This window comes from Schistocerca cancellata, chromosome 9 (genome assembly GCF_023864275.1).
Source record: "Schistocerca cancellata isolate TAMUIC-IGC-003103 chromosome 9, iqSchCanc2.1, whole genome shotgun sequence".
NCBI classification, from domain to species: Eukaryota; Metazoa; Arthropoda; class Insecta; order Orthoptera; family Acrididae; genus Schistocerca; species Schistocerca cancellata.
In genome coordinates, this window is record NC_064634.1 from 508,279,799 (window position 1) to 508,302,129 (window position 22,331).

Consider the following 22,331-nt stretch of genomic DNA (forward strand, 5'->3'; position numbering starts at 1 on the left):
AAAACATCCAAAAGGTGTTCTATAGGATTCACATCAGCACTCTGTGCAGGTCAGCCCATTACAGGGATTTTATTGTCGTGTAACCACGCAGCCACAGGCCGTGCATTATGAAGAGGTAGCTGCGCGGGGTAGCAGCGGGGTCTAGGGGGGGGGGGGGGGGCGCTTGTCACGGTCCGTTCGGTACCGATAGCTACGTTGCCACAACACAGGTGCGCTCTGCTAGGTTGGCACTACGACACCGACGACAGCGCCCTCTAGCCGACACGGTTGAGCTCTACGAGCGTCGCTCCAGATTCTGCCCATTTTATCAAGAGCAGACGGCCGGGGCACTTCGCTTCAGCATTGCTCTACATTCGACGGGTCTAAGACTTCGCACCTCATTGCAAAGTTATGTAACCGTGTATTAACTTTTTTTTGCCTATAGTAAGCATCTGTAAGTTGAAACGCAGTACCGACATGTCTTACCTTTTCCTGCTCCTACTCACTTCCTACATCCAGCCAACCTTCCAGTTTTCAGGAGCAGACCCACGCGCCGTCTTACAGCCGGGATACAAATGTCCGTGCGGCTGCCACCGTCGGAGGTTCGAATCCTCCCTCGGGCGTGTGTGTGTGTGTGTGTGTGTGTGTGTGTGTGTGTGTGTGTGTGTGTTTTGTCCATAGTGTAAGTTAGTTTAAGTTAGATTAAATAGTGTATAGGCTTAGGGACCGATAACATCAGCAGTTTGGTCCCATAAGACCTTACCACAAATTTCCAAATTATGAACATGTGCTCGATCGTGTTGAAAGATGCAATCGCCATCCCCGAATTGCTCTTCAACAGTGGGAAGCAAGAAGGTGCTTAAAACACCAGTGTAGGCCCATGCTGTGACAGTGCCACGCAAGACAACAAGGGGTAGAACCCCCCTCCATGACAAACACGACCACACCGTAACACCACCGCCTCCGAATTTTACTGTTGGCACTACACACGCTAGCAGATGACGTTTACCGACCATTCGCCATACCCACATCCTAACATCGGATCGCCACATTGTCTAATGGGATTCGTCACTCCACACAACGTTTTTCCACTGTTCAGTCGCCCAATGTTTACGCTCCTTACACCAAGCGAGGCGTCGTTTGTCATTTACCGGCGTGATGTGTGGCTTATCAGCAACCGCTCGACCATGAAATCGAAGTTTTTTCACCTCCCGCCTTACTATCGTAGTACTTGCAGTGGATCTCAAAGCAGTTTGGAATTTCTGTGTGATGGTCTGGATAGATGTCTGCCTATTACAGTATACGACCCTCTCCAACTCAAATGGTTCAAATGGCTCTCAGCACTATGGGACTTAACTTCTGAGGTCATCAATCGCCTACGATTTAGAACTACTTAAACCTAACTAACCTAAGGACATCACACACACCCATGCCAGAGGCAGGATTCGAACCTGCGACCGTAGCGGTCGCTCGGTCCCAGACTGTAGCGCCTGCTCGGCCACTCCGGCCGGCCCTCTCCAACTGTCGGCAGTCTCTGTCAGTCAACAGACGAGGCCGGCCTGTAGGCCTTTATGTTGTACGGGTCCCTTCACTTTTCCACTTCACTATCACATTGGAAACAGTGGACCTAGGGGTGTTATTCTGCTCTCTCACAATGTCTAATGACTACTGAGGTCGCTGATGTGGAGTACCTGGCAGTAGGCGGCACCATATTGCATCTAATATGAAATACGTATGGTTTTGGGGTGTCCAGATACTTTTGATCACAAAGTGTACAAGTGGCTGCTTGAAGATAAGTGCAGAGATTTCCATGCCTCTGTCTTCTCTTCTCTCTTATCAAGGACCACTGTCCTTCACGTCTTTCCCCGACATGAACGCTCTTATATGAACAACATGGCAGGAACACCCGTTCCCATCAGAGCAAAATCCCTTTTGTCTCACTTCATCGGTCAGCTACTTTCTCGAACTCCTTCTTCCTAGCAGAAACCCGATACTGGAATATCTCCCGCATTATATTAAATAACCCAATAACATATCGATCTTCAGAAGACAGTTAATGACATACATACCAAAGCAACAAGAACCACTTCCACTGTCTCTCACTCTGTACCTTTGTACATCTTTCTTTCCAACCAGATCTTTCTATTTTGCTGGTACTCTCAGCTGGTGCTTTCTCCTTAAATTTTCTTTCTCCAAGAACTCGCTCTGTCACAAGTCATCTACCTTGTGCACCTGTTAATTCTTTTTATATATGTCACTATTACTATTATTATTATTCGTGCAGCACCTGCATCATTACAAGTACTGCCAGTATTAAGTTTATTATTTCACAGTCAGTACTCATTACCCACGTTGCCTCTTTAAGATCATTTTAATACTATCTGTCATATTGTTATTTTGTAGGAAACTACGATGTAAAGACAGCATCATATGTGTCAAACCCTGGCCGATTTAAGAAAGGACAATAAGCAGTCCGTCTTCAGGCCACGCGTGGCCTACCGGGACCATCCGACCGCCGCGTCATCCGCAGAGGAGGACGCGGATAGGAGGGGCGCGTGGTCAGCACACCGCTCTCCCGGCCGTTATGATGGTATTCCTGACCGAAGCCGCTACTATTCGGTCGAGTAGCTCCTCAATTGGCATCACGAGGCTGAGTGCACCCCGAAAAATGGCAACAGCGCGTGGCGGCCTGGATGGTCACCCATCCAAGTGCCGCCCACGCCCGACAGCGCTTAACTTCGGTGATCTCACGGGAACCGGTGTATCCACTGCGGCAATGCCGTTGCTGTTAAGAAAGGACATAATGGCTCTAATCATATCAGGTTAAATAAATAAATAAACTACCTCAACGGTAGTGAAGGCGGAGAGAACGAATCTCGGTACGGTGGAACTAGCGGAAGAGGCACATAATACAATAAATCCACCTTGCGTCTGACTTGTAACAAGCGGCACTGTGGTCGGCGTCTGTTCACCAGAGGTGCGGCCGTAATACAAATTCTGGAACTAACCACTCCAGTCTTAACCACTGAGCTTTTCTGAGCTCAACCCTTTGATTCTAAGTACTATTATGGAGCGTTTTAGTAATTACAAAATTACCCCAGGTGGTAACAAATCCTCCGCCATCAGTGGCGCAACTAGTCTATCGGATTCTGGGGAGACTAGGCTGAAACGCTATATCCCAAACCAGAGGAAATCGAAGTCTTTTGACCGACTCATGCCCAAGGTCGAAACATTTTTTGGAACTATCAATATTAACTCTCTCTTGACACCAGGAAAACTCTATAAATTAGGAGACACACTAAAAGAACAAAATATCAAAATTTTAGCCCTGCAAGAAACAAGGTTACCTGATGAGAATACCATGGATTTTGGAAACTACCGATTGTTTAAAAGTAAAACAGACAAAAGAATTCTTAAAAACACTCCGCATCTGGGTGTTGCATTCGCAATTTTACAAGACATTCTTGGCTCCGTAATCGAAGTAAATCCAGTAAACAACAGACTAATGACAATTTCCATGAAATGTGCAAATAAAATGTACTGTTTAATTAACGCACACATGCCTATCAACCAGGAGAATAAAACAAATCCAGAAAAAGTAAATAAGTCATGGGAAGTGTTAGAGAATACAGTCTCCAAAATTCCTCAAAATTATGTAAAGATTTTAATGGGTGATTTTAATGCACAGTTAGGGAAAGAGAGAAAATTTAGAAAAACGGTCGGTGAATTCCCTGCACATAAATGGACCAATCAAAATGGAAAGAGGCTGGTAGAATTTTGCAGAAATTTCAATCTCAAAATTATGTCAAGTCATTTTAAGAAAAAACCTTCAAAACAAAAGACATGGCGATCACCTAACAAGGACATAGGTGAATTCCAAATTGACCATATTGCAATCTCGTATCCATGTCACAAAGAGATTTTAAATGTTCAAGTTCGTAAAGGCGCCAATATTGACTCAGACCATTAGTTAACCCGTGTGAAACTAAAGCTAAAACCCCAAAATTTCAACAAAAGGACACCATTAATCCCCAAATTTGACACCAGTAAAATCCAACCATCATTATTAGCAGACGAATTTGACAAAACAAGTGCACAAAATTGGGAACAACTCAAACACAAGATTATCAAAACAGCTCAAGATCAAATTCCTTTACGAAAACACAAGAAACATGCTTGGTGGAATGAAAACTGTGATCATGCAATCAAAGCCAGACAAGAGACATTTAAAGCATGGAATAGCAACAAGACAGAAGACACATATGATACATTCCTGACAACTAGAAAAGACACTTCAAAACTAATTAGACAAACAAAAAGACAATATGAGAATAGTCAACTCTTAGAAATTGAAGAAGATTTTCAGAAATACAATACCAGAAATTTTTATAAAACTTTTAAAACCAAAATAAAGGGTTACCAACCCCAGAATCTTTGCTTCAAGAAGGAAAATGGACAGTTGGCTCTTAACAACCAAGAAAATTGCAAAGAACTTTCTAAATATTTTAAGAATCTTCTAAATTGCCCCGAGCCCACAGAAAGATTTCCACCAAAAATTCCCCAACAATGCAATCCAGTTTCACTTGCACCAAATGAAGAGGAAATCATTAAAGAAATTCATAGGTTGAAAAACAACAAAGCATCTGGTGAAGATGGAATTGTTGCAGAACTTTTAAAGGCAGCTGGTCCAAAAACCGTTAAAGAAATTACTTCAATCATGCAAAACATTTGGCAAACTGAAAAAATTCCTGATGAATGGAAAACCGCCTTGATTCACCCACTTCATAAGAAGGGAGACAAAACTGATGTTAATAATTACAGAGGAATTTCTCTTCTTCCAGTCACATACAAAATCCTCTCTCAATGTCTTCTGAACCGAGCACAACAACAACTTGAATGGAAAATTGGCGAATATCAAGCAGGTTTCAGGCCAAATAGATCTTGCCCAGAACAGATTTTAGTCCTCAAACTAATTCTCAGACATCAAAAAATTTACAATAAAAAACTAGTTTGTACCTTTGTAGATTTTAGAAAGGCTTATGACTCAGTGGATCGTGAATCTCTTTTCCAAATTGTGAAAGAACAAGGCCTGGATCCTAAAACCACGGCAGAGATTCGCTAACTGGTACAAAATCAAAAGTAAAGTTCAGAGGAGAAATTTCAGAACCTTTTGAAATAAAAACAGGCGTGAGGCAAGGTGATGGGCTCTCTCCGTTGCTATTTAACTGCGTTCTAGAAAAAGTAATACAAGAGTGGCGCGAACGAAAATTGGAGTTCAAAATTGACCAACCAGTGAAATTAGGACGAACAAATATTCGAATAGACTGTTTGGCCTTTGCAGACGACTTGGTTATTCTAACGCAGGACATCCAAATTGCCCAGAAACAAATAGAAATTCTTAAAGAAACAGCAGAAAGAGTAGGTCTCCAAATCTCATTTGAAAAAACACAGTATATGACTAGCAACAAACTGGCACCCAAACTTTTGGAAACTAAGTATGGAAAAATCAAAAGAGTTTCGCAATTCAAATATTTAGGTGAAACAATCTCAGAGACTGGTCTAGAAAAAATTGGAAATGAAATTCGTTGTCAAAATATGGAGACAGCTTTTAGACTTACAAAAGACATCTACAACAAAAAATGTCTCTCGAGGTACTCTAAATTGAGACATTACAACACGGTCATAAAACCAGAGTGCCTTTATGGGGCTGAAACGCTAATTTTAAACAGAAAAAAGGACATTCAAGAAATCCAAAAAAGAGAAAGAAAAGTAATCAGAAAAATTCTAGGTCCAAAATATACTGAAGAAGGAACATACAGGCTAAGAGCAAATAGTGAAATTCAACAATACACCAGCATATATTCGGATATGAAAAAACGCAGATTAAAATTTTATGGGCATATTAAAAGAATGGATGCTACCAGACTAACTAAACAAGTAGTGGAATTCTACGAAAATCGAAGTAAAGCTAAATTTGAGACAATAAAATGGATTGCTGCTATAAAAGAGGACATGAAAGAGGCAGATATAAAATAAGATGAAATTCAAGACAGAAAATTATTTAGGCAAAAAATTCATGACTGGGTAGTTGGTCAAGCTGAAAAACCAAAGAAAACTGGAACCACATGGTCTGATGAAAGGAAAAGAGCTCATTCCGAGAGAATGAAAACAATTTGGGCAGAGAGAAAGTCTAAAAGAAAATAACCGAATGCCCCGTGATTGTACTTCGCGTGGTCCAGTAGGGCCCAAACGTGAATAATAATAATAAATAAAATCATTAGCAGGGTGTCGTTATTGGGTACTGGAGCCATTCCTGTAAGACGAGACAGGGACTGAAAGGCACGCGGACCTCTGCCTTCCCCCCTCCCCCCCTTTCGAGCACGCCGGCTGGCCCTTCCCCTCCACCCCCCCACCACCAACCATGCCTACCGCGGCGCTCCGCCCCGCGACTCGGCTGTTTCCGCCCGCATTCTTCGTTTCGCCCCTTCCACGCGCCACGTGCTCTCGCCCGCCCTTCTAACTCGCCCCCTGCGTGCATCTCCGTGCATAACGTAATCGAGTTTTGAAGAATTCGCCGTTGATTGCAGAAGTTCTCCGAGGGAAAATCTCATTCCGCGTGCGGCGGCAGAACTGCCAGTGTAAGCACGGCCGTCACATCTCACCACGTCAGCAGCGGCGCAACCGAGCAACCCCAGCCGCGGAACTCGCCCAGGTGTGACGAGCCGGCCCCGCTCCGCCGACGCTGGGACACTGCACCAGCCTTCGGGGGGGGCAGCGGTTCAAACCGCAGTCCTGCTGTGGTGTCACCGGCAGACACCACACTTGCTAGGTGGTAGCTTTAAATCGGCCGCGGTCCATTAGTACATGTCGGACCCGCGTGTCGCCACTGTCAGTAAGCAGACCGAGCGCCACCACACGGCAGGTCTAGAGAGACGTACTAGCACTCGCCCCAGTTGTACGACGACTTTGCTAGCGACTACACTGACGAAGCCTTTCGCTCATTTGCAGAGCAGATAGTTAGAATAGCATTCAGCTAAGTCAATGGCTACGACCTAGCAAGGCGCCATTAGCATTACGTCGCATGTATCTAAAGAGTCTCACTTGTATCATCAGGAATGCTGTATACAATGATGGATTTAAGTTAAGTATTCCAGCAGCTACGTACTTTTCTTTACAGCATTCATTACGTATCCTGTTTCAGACCTCACGCCCATCTGCGTGAGCTTAACGCGTGCCTTTCGGCCACTTCCGAGTGGCGTGACTGTCTTGTTACGCCACAACACCTGCCATCCACACTTAGGTTTCCCACGATTTCCCTAAATCGCACGGATGCTTCCTCTGAAACGGTCTTGCCGATTTCCTTCCCCACCATTCCACAAACCAGTCTTTTACTCCGTCTCCAGTGACCTTATCTTCTATATCTCTACACACATCGTCTGACAAACAAATTAAGCGCCTGAAAGGGGAAAAAGAAACGAAGTCAAATTTTACGGGTTGAAAGATCTGATGGTATTCAACGACTAAAAAAGTCGAGTTAAATTTACAAAGAACTTGACAGCATGAACCCACTTGTCACTATGGTGTTGTACCCCCTCTCGCCACGATGCATGCACTGATTCGGTTGAGAACGGCGTCATAAGCAGCTGCATCCTACCGTGGAGGAAGCTGGCATACCACTGTTGAGACTGGTCCTTAATCTACTCTGAGGTGATAAATGTCACGGGATAGCGATATGCACATATACAGATGGCGGTAGTATCGGATTCACAAGGTATAAAAAAATGTTCAACTGTCTGTGAAATACACTCCTGGAAATGGAAAAAAGAACACATTGACACCGGTGTGTCAGACCCACCATACTTGCTCCGGACACTGCGAGAGGGCTGTACAAGCAATGATCACACGCACGGCACAGCGGACACACCAGGAACCGCGGTGTTGGCCGTCGAATGGCGCTAGCTGCGCAGCATTTGTGCACCGCCGCCGTCAGTGTCAGCCAGTTTGCCGTGGCATACGGAGCTCCATCGCAGTCTTTAACACTGGTAGCATGCCGCGACAGCGTGGACGTGAACCGTATGTGCAGTTGACGGACTTTGAGCGAGGGCGTATAGTGGGCATGCGGGAGGCCGGGTGGACGTACCGCCGAATTGCTCAACACGTGGGGCGTGAGGTCTCCACAGTACATCGATGTTGTCGCCAGTGGTCGGCGGAAGATGCACGTGCCCGTCGACTTGGGACCGGACCGCAGCGACGCACGGATGCACGCCAAGACCGTAGGATCCTACGCAGTGCCGTAGGGGACCGCACCGCCACTTCCCAGCAAATTAGGGACACTGTTGCTCTTGGGGTATCGGCGAGGACCATTCGCAACCGTCTCCATGAAGCTGGGCTACGGTCCCGCACACCGTTAGGCCGTCTTCCGCTCACGCCCCAACATCGTGCAGCCCGCCTCCAGTGGTGTCGCGACAGGCGTGAATGGAGGGACGAATGGAGACGTGTCGTCTTCAGCGATGAGAGTCGCTTCTGCCTTGGTGCCAATGATGGTCGTATGCGTGTTTGGCACCGTGCAGGTGAGCGCCACAATCAGGACTGCATACGACCGGGGCACACAGGGCCAACTCCCGGCATCATGGTGTGGGGAGCGATCTCCTACACTGGCCGTACACCACTGGTGATCGTCGAGGGGACACTGAATAGTGCACGGTACATCCAAACCGTCATCGAACCCATCGTTCTACCATTCCTAGACCGGCAAGGGAACTTGCTGTTCCAACAGGACAATGCACGTCCGCATGTATCCCGTACCACCCAACGTGCTCTAGAAGGTGTAAGTCAACTACCCTGGCCATCAACATCTCCGGATCTGTCCCCCATTGAGCATGTTTGGGACTGGATGAAGCGTCGTCTCACGCGGTCTGCACGTCCAGCACGAACGCTGGTCCAACTGAGGCGCCAGGTGGAAATGGCATGGCAAGCCGTTCCACAGGACTACATCCAGCATCTCTACGATCGTCTCCATGGGAGAATAGCAGCCTGCATTGCTGCGAAAGGTGGATATACATTGTACTAGTGCCGACATTGTGCATGCTCTGTTGCCTGTGTCTATGTGCCTGTGGTTCTGTCAGTGTGATCATGTGATGTATCTGACCCCAGGAATGTGTCAATAAAGTTTCCCCTTCCTGGGACAATGAATTCTTCTTTCAATTTCCAGGAGTGTATTTTCCGCAAATTTTTAAAATTTTTAATTGATTAGTCAGTTAATTTGATATCAGAAATGGGCTAGGGTTTCTGAGAGTGGGGAGGGGTGGGAGTGATATGGAAAACCACTGAATTGAACAATAGTAAAGACAAAAAAGTAAAGAAAAAATTCCAGTTTTTTCCCAGGTTTTCCGGTTAAGAAAAACACTTTTTCTAAGCTGATAATACACTTCCTCCCAGGTGAAAATTCACTTTTTTCCAAGTGAAAATTCACTTTTTCTCTCCATGTTAAGTGACAATATACTTTCCCTCGGAGTTATAAAACTTTTCAGTATTTTGAATAGTGAAGGTTTTATACACTGGCATAGAACTTCCCGGCACTTTAGCAAACGAAACCCAGCAAAAAACAATACGTTTTGTAAAGATCTTTGATGCTCAGCAACATTTACAATGAATATTTTCGTATTAAGAAAGGATAAACACAAATTTCAACAAATATAGCGTCCGAAGCCCTTAAATCTAGACTCCGACGTGCTTTTTTTAGCTAGATATAGCTCATGTTACGCGATCTCACCACCTAACGACATCAGATGTTCCAGCATAGCACATGTGATGTAGTCAGCCAATAGCAACGTCAGTGTTAGGTAGCGCGAACATACAAATAAGAAAACTTGATGGTGTAAATTAACATTCATACATATATACACACAACGACAAGAAAAGCTAAGCTTTCACATATAACATTGATCATCAAAAACTTTATGCTGATTTTTTCGAGGGTGTAATTGGAGAGCATGCTAAGAGCACAGCTTAAATTACAGCAGCTGAATATTTTTGATGCGGACGACTATAAATTTCACTGCAGTGCGCCGAACATTTCGTAGGTTCTGGCAGATTAGATGTTCCGTCAAGCACTTAATTTTCCATAGAAAAGCAAATTACGTGTTAAATTGCTCAAGAACTCACTCTGCACTTTTTAAAGAATGATTACACTTTTTGTCATCTTTACTCCATACTTTGTAATCTATGAAAGCACTACAATAAGTAAGACAAACAAACCTTGAAACGTGGTCTTCTTGTTACCCTTTAAGATATGTCAAACACAAATGTGGCAGTAAAATTTTAAGTAATGGCATAAATGGCTGGTCTTTTGGACCCAAAATTTTTTCTAAGTGCCTAGTCCTCAATGTTAAGGTTTGAATAACAGTCTAATGCTCCATGATTTAAGAAACTGATCGCACATTCTCACACATAACGTAATTGATCTTGCGTAAAAGGAAATTTACTTTGAAAGTAACGCCTCTCAAACCCCATTCGCAATATTTTTCCATGACTTGTTAAGAATGTAAACTGTTGGGATGTCACACTCATCGAAACGAGGCCTATGGAAAAGCCACATCCAAAGCAGTTTGTTGTTACAAAGTATTGCATGGTCTGACACATTCTGGTGCCAGCAGATGCCTCTGTGTGCAGTGTGTTTTGTTGTTGTAAATGGCATTTTCTTTGCAACTGAAGTTTTCTTTCGGTGTTATTCTCGTTTATGCTGTATTGCAGCAGTAGCAGGTTAACGTAAAATTCTTTCTTACAATACCAGCTGTTACTAGGCAAAACTCCAACAATTTTAGAGAAAACTAAAACAATGAAAAATTCCTGGAATTCTAAAAATTTTCCGCGTTTCTTCCGGATTTCCCCCGAATAAAAGAATTCCCGCGCTTTTCCTGGATTTCCCAGTTATCCTGGGACGTATAAATCCTGAACAGGTTAAGGACAAGTTATCCCTACGGGATCATAATCCACTTAGCAGAATAATAGGTCAAGGTCTGTCAGTCAAAAGAGAACAACAGGTTTGCTCTGAATGTAGACAATCTGCTCTAACAAACTATGCTGATGCCTGCCTTGCCCTACTACCAGGGCCTACCGTGATATAATAAAAAAATTCTGAAAATGCTGAGAAAACTGAGTTTGGTGTACTCTCGATCCAAAAAAGAATGCGGAAATGTCGACAGGCAAAAGTTACCAAAAATTCGTGCCTCTATGAAAAGATGAATGTGCAAGGCGTTAACTTCTAACGCCACACTATCACAAATATTAGAGGTTGAAAATTATATGCACCTTCGACGACTTCAAATGAGCAAGTGTGTGTACAACTAATTTTAATAATAATTAAATGGGACTAAGTTACGTGCACAGGCCAGTTACATTAATATGAGCGTTTTTCAAAAGCCTGAATAAACAGCTTTTGCTGGGATATGTGCAAGAAGAGAGTCAGTGAGGTTCTGGAAGGCACCGACAGTGATGTTGAGCCATGTTGACTCCAGTGCTGTGGCCAACTGCGCTGGATATCTCTGTTGAGAATCCATCAGGTGAACAGCACGATTAGGTGGTCTCACATGTTCTCGATTGGGCTCAAATGCTGTAAGTATGGTTGCCGCGGCAAACTCATACTGGTGGCCTTTGAACCATGCACATACACTACGAGTTTTGTAACACATTCCATATCCTGCTGGTGAATGCCATCATGCCGAGGCCCGTATGTAGGGTGGACATGGTCCCCAAGGATAGATGCATTATTCTGTTGCTCTACTGTCCCTCCCTGATGACGAGATACCCAGAGAAGGCCATGATGAAATTTCTGAGAACATAACACTCCCTCCTCTGGCGTGCATCCTTCCAATGATCGTTCCAGAGTGGTTGCTTTCAGACGTTTCACCCCATACACGGTAACAGTCGTCCATCATCCTTTTGCCACACAGTGTACGACCAGTTGTCCAGTTGCAATATTGGCGAGCAAATTCCAACCATCGTTGCCTATGAACAGCAGTCAGCACGTGTGCAAGAACCGGGCCTATACGCAGCAACGTTCACTGGACAGTCGTTAAGGAGAAGCTGTTGGCAGCCCCTCGGTTCGTCTGGGTGGTCAGCTGCTCGACAGTTGCGCGTCTGTTCACCCGCACACATCTCCGCAGCTGTCATTCAAACCCTACCGTCTATTGCCTGTGATGCACAACATTTGCCTTTGCACCGGTTTCAGCTAGCGCCGTTTTGCGATGCACGGTATACTTTAACCACGGCAGCAAGTGAACAGTCTACAAACTTAGACGTTTCGAAAATGCGTCCACCTTGGCCCAAAAGCCAATGATCACACCTTTTTTGGACGCCAGATAAATCGCTCCGTTTCCGCATTACGACAATAGCTGCACTGCTTTCCGCGTCCCCCTCCCCACACGCTACAGATACCCTCCACCCCTGGTGCTGCCACTTGCCGTATGTGAGTGGTTATTGCACATTGATGTCGATCATAGGCCTTGGTCACATTAATGTCACTGGACCGTGTACGTGGATGATTTTTTATTCGTTTTGTATTTTTATTTTGTGTCCCAGTACACGTGCAGCGAAGCGGCTGATGCATGGAACAACCAGCACAAAGTGCGATCTCTGCGTGCCGCCCTACGCCAGTGAAGACGTAAAGCAGCAGCACCATTGAGAAATGAAGGGAGGAAACCCTCATAAAACTGCCGTTCAGTACGAATTTAGCTGTTTCCCAGACCGGATATCTACATTCACTTGTACAGTAAAAGTCCACTGTTATGTAAAAACGTTGTAAGTTATTAGAAAAAAATAATGACAGCTCACTAGAAAACATCTATTTATTACGAATAAAGGAGAGTTTTGCAACAAAAAGTTGTTGAAAAGAGATTGTTAGTTTTGAAAATTTAGAAACGCTATGTAAGTACAGGTAACAACGCGAAGTAGGCACTAGCTGAAAACGTCATTTAATAGATTTGTTTATCACACTATTGGGCTTGAGAGCTAGCGATTTTCCATCTACGTCTAGCTATGATATCAAATTCCGTACACCACCAGCACACAGCCAACTCATTTACTGGTGAGTGTGAGGTAGCACTGAACTGCAGAGTGCATCTCGTGGTAACCAAGTCAGGGATACACCCACCTGGACAGGTGAACGTTGTGTGTGGTCTGTGTTATCTGAGACATTAAAATCAACTTTAGGAAGGTAAGGAAGGGTTTCTTGTCTCTATATTTCTTGTACATGGATAGTAGCTGATACTATCAAAATACAAATTGTTACACTAACACCATTTCCTTAACCCTAGATTACTAAAACATCGAATACGATTGTTGTTGGTATCTCAGTGCAGTTCCCACCAATATGGACACACGAGCGTCACGTGCTCTTGAGTACCTTCATAGCAAACATTGTTGTCCACAATGGTTCGGTTATTTATTACTTCACCCGAGCGCTTTGTTGACACTGTTGCTGTTCTAGTAAATATTACGTACGTTTAGTAATGGTAACCCTAGATTACTAAAACATCGAATACGATTGTTGTTGGTACCTCACTGCAGTTCCCACCAATATGGATACACGAGCGTCACGTGCTCTTGAGTACCTTCATAGCAAACATTGTTGTCCACAATGGCTCAGTTATTTATTACTTCACCCGAGCGCTTTGTTGACACTGTTGCTGTTCTAGTAAATATTACGTACGTTTAGTAATGGTAACCCTAGATTACTAAAACATCGAATATGATTGTTGTTGGTATCTCACTGCAGTTCCCACCAATATGGACACACGAGCGTCACATGCTCTTGAGTACCTTCATAGCAAACATTGTTGTCCACAATGGCTCAGTTATTTATTACTTCACCCGAGCGCTTTGTTGACACTGTTGCTGTTCTAGTAAATATTACATATGTTTAGTAATGGTAACCCTAGATTACTAAAACATCAAATACGATTGTTGTTGGTATCTCACTGCAGTTCCCATCAATATGGACACACGAGCGTCACGTGCTCTTGAGTACCTTCATAGCAAACATAGTTGTCCACAATGGCTCAGTTATTTATTACTTCACCCGAGCGCTTTGTTGACACTGTTGCTGTTCTAGTAAATATTACGTATGTTTAGTAATGGTATGCTAGCCCGCCCGGCTAGCCGCGCGGTCCAACGCGCTGCTTCCCGAGCAGAAAGACGTGCCGGTCCCCAGCACGAATCCGCAGGCGGATTAGTGTCGAGGTCCGGTGTGCCGGACAGCCTGTGGATGGTTTTTAAGGCTGTTTTCCACCTACCTCGGTGAATGCGGGATGGTTCCCCTTATTCCGCTGCGCAAACACTGTCTCCACGTACGTGTACGCCATCATTACTCGAATACCATACCCAAACATTTGGGGCTACACTCGTCTGGTATGAGACGTTCCTGGGGCGGAGGGTGTCCACTGGGGGCCGAACCGCACAATAACCCTGGGTTCGGTGTGGGGCGGCGGTGGGGTGGATGGACTGCTGTGGCCGCCTGTGGGGTTGTGAACCACTGAGGGCTACGGCGGGGCGAAGCCTCTCCGTCGTTTATAGGTCCCCAGTTTAATACACAATGGTGTGCTTGTTTTCTAATAAGCGGAATATTTATTTTATTGCTTAGGATTTATCTTCGAGAGACGTCATACGTGAAATGTCAAGCAGTCTTCAGTGTTAATCTCGTCTTTTTCTACTGAAATTAGCGCAATACGGACTGTGCTGAGTCTGATTTTGACAGTAATATGGTAAGTGATTCGCCTTGGGAACTTCACATGAGCAGCAGCAGCAGCAGCAGAGCCTACAACCACCCCAAGTAAGAAAAGTATGCTTACTTTCTCCTTCGTGAGAAAAAAAAAGACAACATTTTGTAACCACCATTCAGGAGCAATTTGCTCAGTACACTGAGCTGGGACTTGCTTAGGTTGTAATAACAGTGTCTACAGCAGAAGAGAGTACCGTACTCTTGGAGCCATAATAGTTAAAAGAACTCGTTCGTATTGCTCTACCAACTGAGCTACCCAAGCACGACTCACACCCCGTCCTCACAGCTCCACTTCTGCTAGTGCAAACATCCCCTAGGCTGTGGCTAAGCCATGTCTCCGCAGTATCCTTTCTTTCAGGAGTGCTAGTTCTGCAAGGTTCGCAGGAGAGCTTCTGTAAAGTTTGGAAGGTAGGAGGCGAGGTACTGGCAGAAGTAAAGCTATCAGGACGGGGCGTGAGTCGTGCTTGGGTAGCTCAGTTGGTAGAGCACTTGCCCGCGAAAGGCAAAGGTCCCGAGTTCGAGTCTCGGTCCGGCACACAGTTTTAATCTGCCAGGAAGTTTCATATCAGCGCACACTCCGCTGCAGAGTGAAAATCTCATTCTGGATGTATGCAGTTGTTTGAAAATGGTTACGCGATTGAAACTTGGTAGTGTACAATATGAAAATAAAATGGATGTAAAAAGGACAGCCAATACAGAAACGCAATTTCTTTTAGTCTGTTTGCGGGACGTGTGCGGCGATGGCTGTCACTGGAATGTCGGCGCCATTCCGCTGCACTCCGGCTGCATAGTTTCGTGCTGGTTGTTTATGGCTCCCATAATGCAGTGCTGGGAGGCGAATTTTTCACTGCCAGCCATCACTGCAGACACGTCCTGCAAACAAACTAGAAAATTATCACGTAACTTTACTTTTGCGATGTGATAGTTGAAACTTCATGATACTCCTCGTAAATATCCCAACTGTCTCAACTTGCAGGCACGGGCGGTATATTTCTGAAATTACTAATTTTTATGTAAGTGATTCGATGAGTTCGAAAATGAGTCGTGCTCCAGCAACTAAATTTGACAAGAATTACATAAAATTTATTGTTCTTCAGACGACTGATCGTCATCCCGTTAGTTTCTTTAAAATAGACTGATAAATAAATGATAAGCCTATTCACTTCTACGAGTACACACAAAATACATCTCTTTTATGTTATTACTATGAATACACGAGCCACATTTTCCATTTAACGATCTAAACTTTCATCCTCATGTAATTAAATCCAGCGTATCCAAAGCATTTGAAATACAGCTACAAAATGTTTACAAAAAATTATTTATAGCCCCAATATGTGGTATGAAAAGAAAATTAAATCTCTGAAACAAAAAAAAGTATTAACAACTGAGAAAATTCTCATGAAACCAACACGAATGGCCAAAATAAAAGCTCTTCAAAGTAGAGGTACGGACTGTAAACTTTGAAAAAAAATGCATATTACATCTGAAGTCATCTACAACTCTCTCTTTGCTCACTCCTCGTAAATATTCCAACTGTCTCAACTTGCAGGCACGGGCATATTTCTGAAATTACAAATTTTATAACATTAATGGACACATTTCAGTTCATCAATTCCGTGCTTTCTGTGTTTTCGTATTGACCGACATGATTAAAATCGAATAAAACGTGTTTTAAAAATTACATTTTTTGGCTTGGTAAAGCAAAGTGTAGTCTGCAAAATACAACAGATTCAGCTGCCCGTACCAGTGTCTTTTATGCAACCCGCAGTGCTATATCTGGCCTTCAAAGCCCACGCGCGAGATTTTCGTATTCACCCGTTAGCTACTCGCAAACTATTATTCCTACAGAAAAAATGAACAGGACCTCTTTGCACGGAATTTAATAGAGCTAAATTTTGTACTGGTCAGACGTTTTCGCTGGATGCCACGGTTGTCGAGTTACTCAAGACAAACGAACGAAAGTCATCCACAAACGCACCTCCATCCTCACACTCACGCCTACCGGTCAGAGTTATTAGTCGCACTCCCTGCTACCAGTGTACAAATATTTCCGACTTCACAAACTATTCTCCATACTTGACCTTTTTTGTGTCTGCTGATCGGGCTATTACGACACCACCACAGTCCGCTATTTCATTAATATTATCAATTCATACGTGTCCGCGAGGGGAATGAAAGAAAAACGACTTTTGTAAAAATTATGCTAAAACTAATTACATTGACAGTTCGATCCAAACTTAACCCTAACAAGCACAGCAGTTTCGTAGTCAGGAGACCTGATGACTACACAGATATAATTGATTATTTCAAGCCGTTAAAATTCACAAAATTGTTAGGTCAAATTCACAGAAGTCAATCCTACACTCTGTAAGAGCTCGATTTAGCGGGTGCCATAATAATAATAAAAAAAAGTCGAATGTCGGCAATGATTCGTGCAGTCGCAAAGATTTGTACAGTGTTAGGAGGGAGTGCGATGAACGAAATACTGGAAATCCTGAGCGGTGGGGGTTGAGGGTGGAAGAGGGGTGGGCGTGCGCCCGAAGGCCACTTCTGTACGTTTTTCTCGAATAACTCGTAAACTACGGCCTCTAGCGAAAACATATCACAGTACAATATTTAACTACATTCCATTTCCCACAAAAATATCCTGCTCATTCTATCTGTAGGAGTAACAGTTCGCACGTAGCGAGAGAGAGAGAGAGAGAGAGAGAATATGAAAATGCCAGACCTAACAATGTGGGTTGCTTAAAATGACATTGATAGGGGCAGCTGAATCACCCTGGATCCCTGACGAGATGGACGCGAGAAATCTTGGAGACCCACACTCAAACACCAGCAGAATCGACTTCTGACACCGTAGGACTGAACCCTGTAAATGCTCTCATCTCGAGCTTGCCGCACTATTGCGTTGTGACACAAACTGTTGAGCAGAATTCGCAGCTGTATGACTGCGTGTACTGCAAAAATACAGTGAATAGGTTCCAGTACCTGCAGAGCACATACTTTCAAAATCATGAAATTTTACATTTCCCCCAGTCTTCCACCACTTCGAGTGAAGCCTTTGGACTCATTATAAGTGCAGACGGCTGCGTTCTTCAGCATCTACTGCAACGGCTCTGTCGCGTAAAACGGAACGTAGAATTTGCAAGCCGTCACGGGTCTTCTTGGCCCACAGACAAACGGTAAACTACTAGTGACACTGCCGGCCGGTGTGGCCGAGCGGTTCTAGGCGCTTCAGTCTGGCCCCGCGCGACCGCTACGATCGCATGTTCGAATCCTGCCTCGGGCACGGAAATGTGTGATGTCCGTAGGTTAGTTAGGTTTAAGTAGTTCTAAGTTGTAGGGGACTGATGACCTCAGATGTTAAGTCCCATAGTGCTCAAAGCCATTTGAACCGTTTTTACTACTGACATTCCGTTGTGCAGCAAGGACAACACGAAGTCTTGGAAAAGATGAGGGCTGATATTTGGCACGCGTATGCTGCTGACGTGTTTACATTGTACTAGCAATCCAGAGGTCAGGATACTAGACCCGTCCCTTCTGCTCCTCTGAAAGGGCTGTATGAGGAAAAGACAAGTACTGGGGATTATATTAGAACAAATAAGCCCTCGGTCACAAATATTAAGTCAAAATTGACCAGGTTTCGACAATACCATGAGCGTCGTCTTCAGAATTAAACTAACTGTTCTAAAACATAATAGGGTTGCAATCCTTGTTCACTCAGGTACGAGCAGCCCTTAGCGGCTCGCCATCTTAACTTATTTACAACTATTTATGACGTCGCCTTTCCGGCTTAGATTTTTTAAAATGTGACTTGTAAGTATTGCATCTCTTTCCAATCAGTACACACTTTGATTTATTAATGTCTTATATACCTATTATGTTTTAGAACTGTTAGTATAATTCTGAAGACGACGCTCATATCAGCGTCGAAACCTGGTCAATTTTGACTTAATATTTGTGACCGAGGACTTATTTGTTCTAATATAATTCTGAGACGGTCACTGAAGCTTAGCAGTTATGTTCAAAGTTTAAATACTGGGGACACTAATTTAGTTCTCTTCTGCATAGCTTCGCATCCCTCTTGACTGCAAAAATAGCTCCAAAACTGCCATCACGCGAAGGATCAGCATAATACCTCATGATGTGAAAACCCAAAAACTCCAAAGACAAATAATTATTAGTGAAGCCACAGTACTTCCCGTCGCGACAAGCAATGTTAACCCTTTAGTGACCAGTGGGACGTTTAGTGATCAGCCAGAGCGTCACGACCACCTACTCATAGCCGCAGGTATGTCCACCTTTGGTACGGGTAACAGAGGCGACACGTCCGTGGCATGGAAACAATGAGGCGTTGGTAGGTCGCTGGAGGGACTTGGCACCAGATCAGCACACACAAGCCACATACTTCGCATAAATTCCGAGGAGGGGACGATGAGCGTCCAATCACATCCCATATGTGTTCGACCGGGTTCAGGTCTGGTAAGTTGGAGGGGGGCAGCACATGAACTGGAACCCACCACTGTTCATCAGACCACTCCATCACACTGCTCGCCTTGTGAAATGGCGCATTATCGTGCTGAAAAATGCCCCTGCCATCGGGAAACACGATCGTCATAATGGAGTGTACGTGGTCTGCAACCACTGTACGATACACCTTTGCCGTCATGGTGCCTTGCGCGAGCTCCACGAGACCCATGGATGCTAATTACGAAAAATCCGCCTCGATTGCACAAACGTACGATGGTCGCCGACCTGGGGCGAGGCAGCAAACACAGGGTTGAGATAAGTAATATTATTGACTTGGTACATATGTACCGTGTATTTGTAAAAATTTTTTATGGTGTCTTGCCGCTGTAGGTATTGATTTTAACCTTTGACTATGCCTATTTAGGGAAGCTGTTTTATATTTGTTCTGAAGAAGGCGTGGTTACCCACGCTGAAACATAGGTAAGCACCAGGTAGGGAAACTAGAAAATCTGAAAAGGGAAATGCAAAGGCTCAATCTAGATATAGTAGGGGTCAGTGAAGTGGAAGGAAGACAAGGATTTCTGGTCAGATGAGTGTCGGGTAATATCAACAGCAGCACAAAATGGTATAACAGGTGTAGGATTCGTTATGAGTAGGAAGGTAGGGCAGAGTTACTGTGAACAGTTCAGTGACCGGGTTGTTCTAACACAATCGACAGCAGACCAACACCGACAACGATAGTTCAGGTATACATGCCGACGTCGCAAGCTGAAGATGAACAGATAGAGAAAGTGTATGAGGATATTGAAAGGGTAATGCAGTATGTAAAGGGGGACGAAAATCTAATAGTCACGGGCGACTGGAATGCAGTTGTAGGGGAAGGAGTAAAAGAAAAGGTTACAGAATATGGGCTTGGGACAAGGAATGAAAGAGGAGAAAGACTAATTGAGTTCTGTAACAAGTTTCAGCTAGTAATAGCGAATACCCTGTTCAAGAATCACAAGAGGAGGAGGTATACTTGGAAAAGGCCGGGAGATACGGGAAGATTTCAATTAGATTACATCATGGTCAGACAGAGATTCCGAAATCAGGCGTACCCAGGAGCAGATATAGACTCAGATCACAATGTAGGCTGAAGTTCAAGACATTAGTCAGGAAGAATCAATACGCAAAGAAGTGGGATACGGAAGTACTAAGGAATGACGAGATACGTTTGAAGTTCTCTAGCGCTATAGATACAGCAATAAGGAATAGCGCAGTAGGCAGTACAGTTGAAGAGGAATGGACATCTCTAAAAAGGGCCATCACAGAAGTTGGGAAGGAAAACATAGGTACAAAGAAGGTAGCTGCGAAGAAACCATGGGTAACAGAAGAAATACTTCAGTTGATTGATGAAAGGAGAAAGTACAAACATGTTCCGGGAAAATCAGGAATACAGAAATACAAGTCGCTGAGGAATGAAATAAATAGGAAGTGCAGAGAAGCTAAGACGAAATGGATGCAGGAAAAATGTGAAGACATCCAAAAAGATATGATTGTCGGAAGGACAGACTCAGCACACAGGAAAGTCAAAACAACTTTTGGTGACATTAAAAGCAACGGTGGTAACATTAAGAGTGCAACGGGAATTCCACTGTTAAATGCAGAGGAGAGAGCAGATAGGTGGAAAGAATACATTGAAAGCCTCTATGAGGGTGAAGATTTGTCTGATGTGATAGAAGAAGAAACAGGAGTCGATTTAGAAGAGATAGGAGATCCAGTATTAAAATCGGAATTTAAAAGAGCTTTGGAGGACTTTCGGTCAAATAAGGCAGAAGGGATAGATAACATTCCATCAGAATTTCTAAAATCACTGGGGGAAGTGGCAACAAAACGACTATTCACGTTGGTGTGTAGAATATATGAGTCTGGCGATATACCATCTGACTTTCGGAAAAGCATCATCCACACAATTCCGAAGACGGCAAGAGCTGACAAGTGCGAGAATTATCGCACAATCAGCTTAACAGCTCATGCATCGAAGCCGCTTACAAGAATAATATACAGAAAAATGGAAAAGAAAATTGAGAATGCGCTAGGTGACGATCAGTTTGGCTTTAGGAAAAGTAAAGGGACGAGAGAGGCAATTCTGACGTTACGGCTAATAATGGAAGCAAGGCTAAAGAAAAATCAAGACACTTTCATAGGATTTGTCGACCTGGAAAAAGCGTTCGACAATATAAAATGGTGCAAGCTGTTCTGAAAAAAGTAGGGGTAAGCTATAGGGAGAGACGGGTCATATACAAGAAGCAATGATGGAAATAAAAGGAGTGGAATTAAAATACAAGGTGAAAGGATATCAATGATACGATTCGCTGATGACATTGCTATCCTGAGTGAAAGTGAAGAAGAATTAAATAATCTGCTGAACGGAATGAACAGTCTAATGAGTACACAGTATGGTTTGAGAGTAAATCGGAGAAAGACGAAGGTAATGAGAAGTAGTAGAAATGAGAACAGCGAGAAACTTAACATCAGGATTGATGGTCACGAAGACAATGAAGTTAAGGAATTCTGCTACCTAGGCAGTAAAATAACCAATGACGGACGGAGCAAGGAGGACATCAAAAGCAGACTCGCTATGGCAAAAAAGGCATTTCTGGCCAAGAGAAGTCTACTAATATCAAATATCGGCCTTAATTTGAGGAAAAAATTTCTGAGGATGTACGTCTGGAGTACAGCATTGTATGGTAGTGAAACATGAACTGTGGGAAAACCGGAACAGAAGAGAATCGAAGCATTTGAGATGTGGTACTATAGACGTATGTTGAAAATTAGGTGGACTGATAAGGTAAGGAATGAGGAGGTTCTACGCAGAATCGGAGAGGAAAGGAATACGTGGAAAACACTGATAAGGAGAAGGGACAGGATGATAGGACATCTGCTAAGACATGAGGGAATGACTTCCATGGTACTAGAGGGAGCTGTAGAGGGCAAAAACTGTAGAGGAAGACAGAGATTGGAATACGTCAAGCAAGTAATTGAGGACGTAGGTTGCAAGTGCTACTCTGAGATGAAGAGGTTCGCACAGGAAAGGAATTCGTGGCGGGCCGCATCAAACCAG

General features: G+C 44.0%; 1 protein-coding gene and 1 pseudogene across 1 annotated transcript in view; both read right to left on the reverse strand.

Moving 5' to 3' along the window:
* Positions 1-22,331, reverse strand: part of LOC126101535 (ankyrin repeat and MYND domain-containing protein 2-like) — a 125,454-nt gene that overhangs the window by 94,785 nt on the left and 8,338 nt on the right. The window lies entirely within an intron of this gene.
* LOC126102270 (5S ribosomal RNA) lies at positions 2,649-2,766 on the reverse strand (annotated as a pseudogene).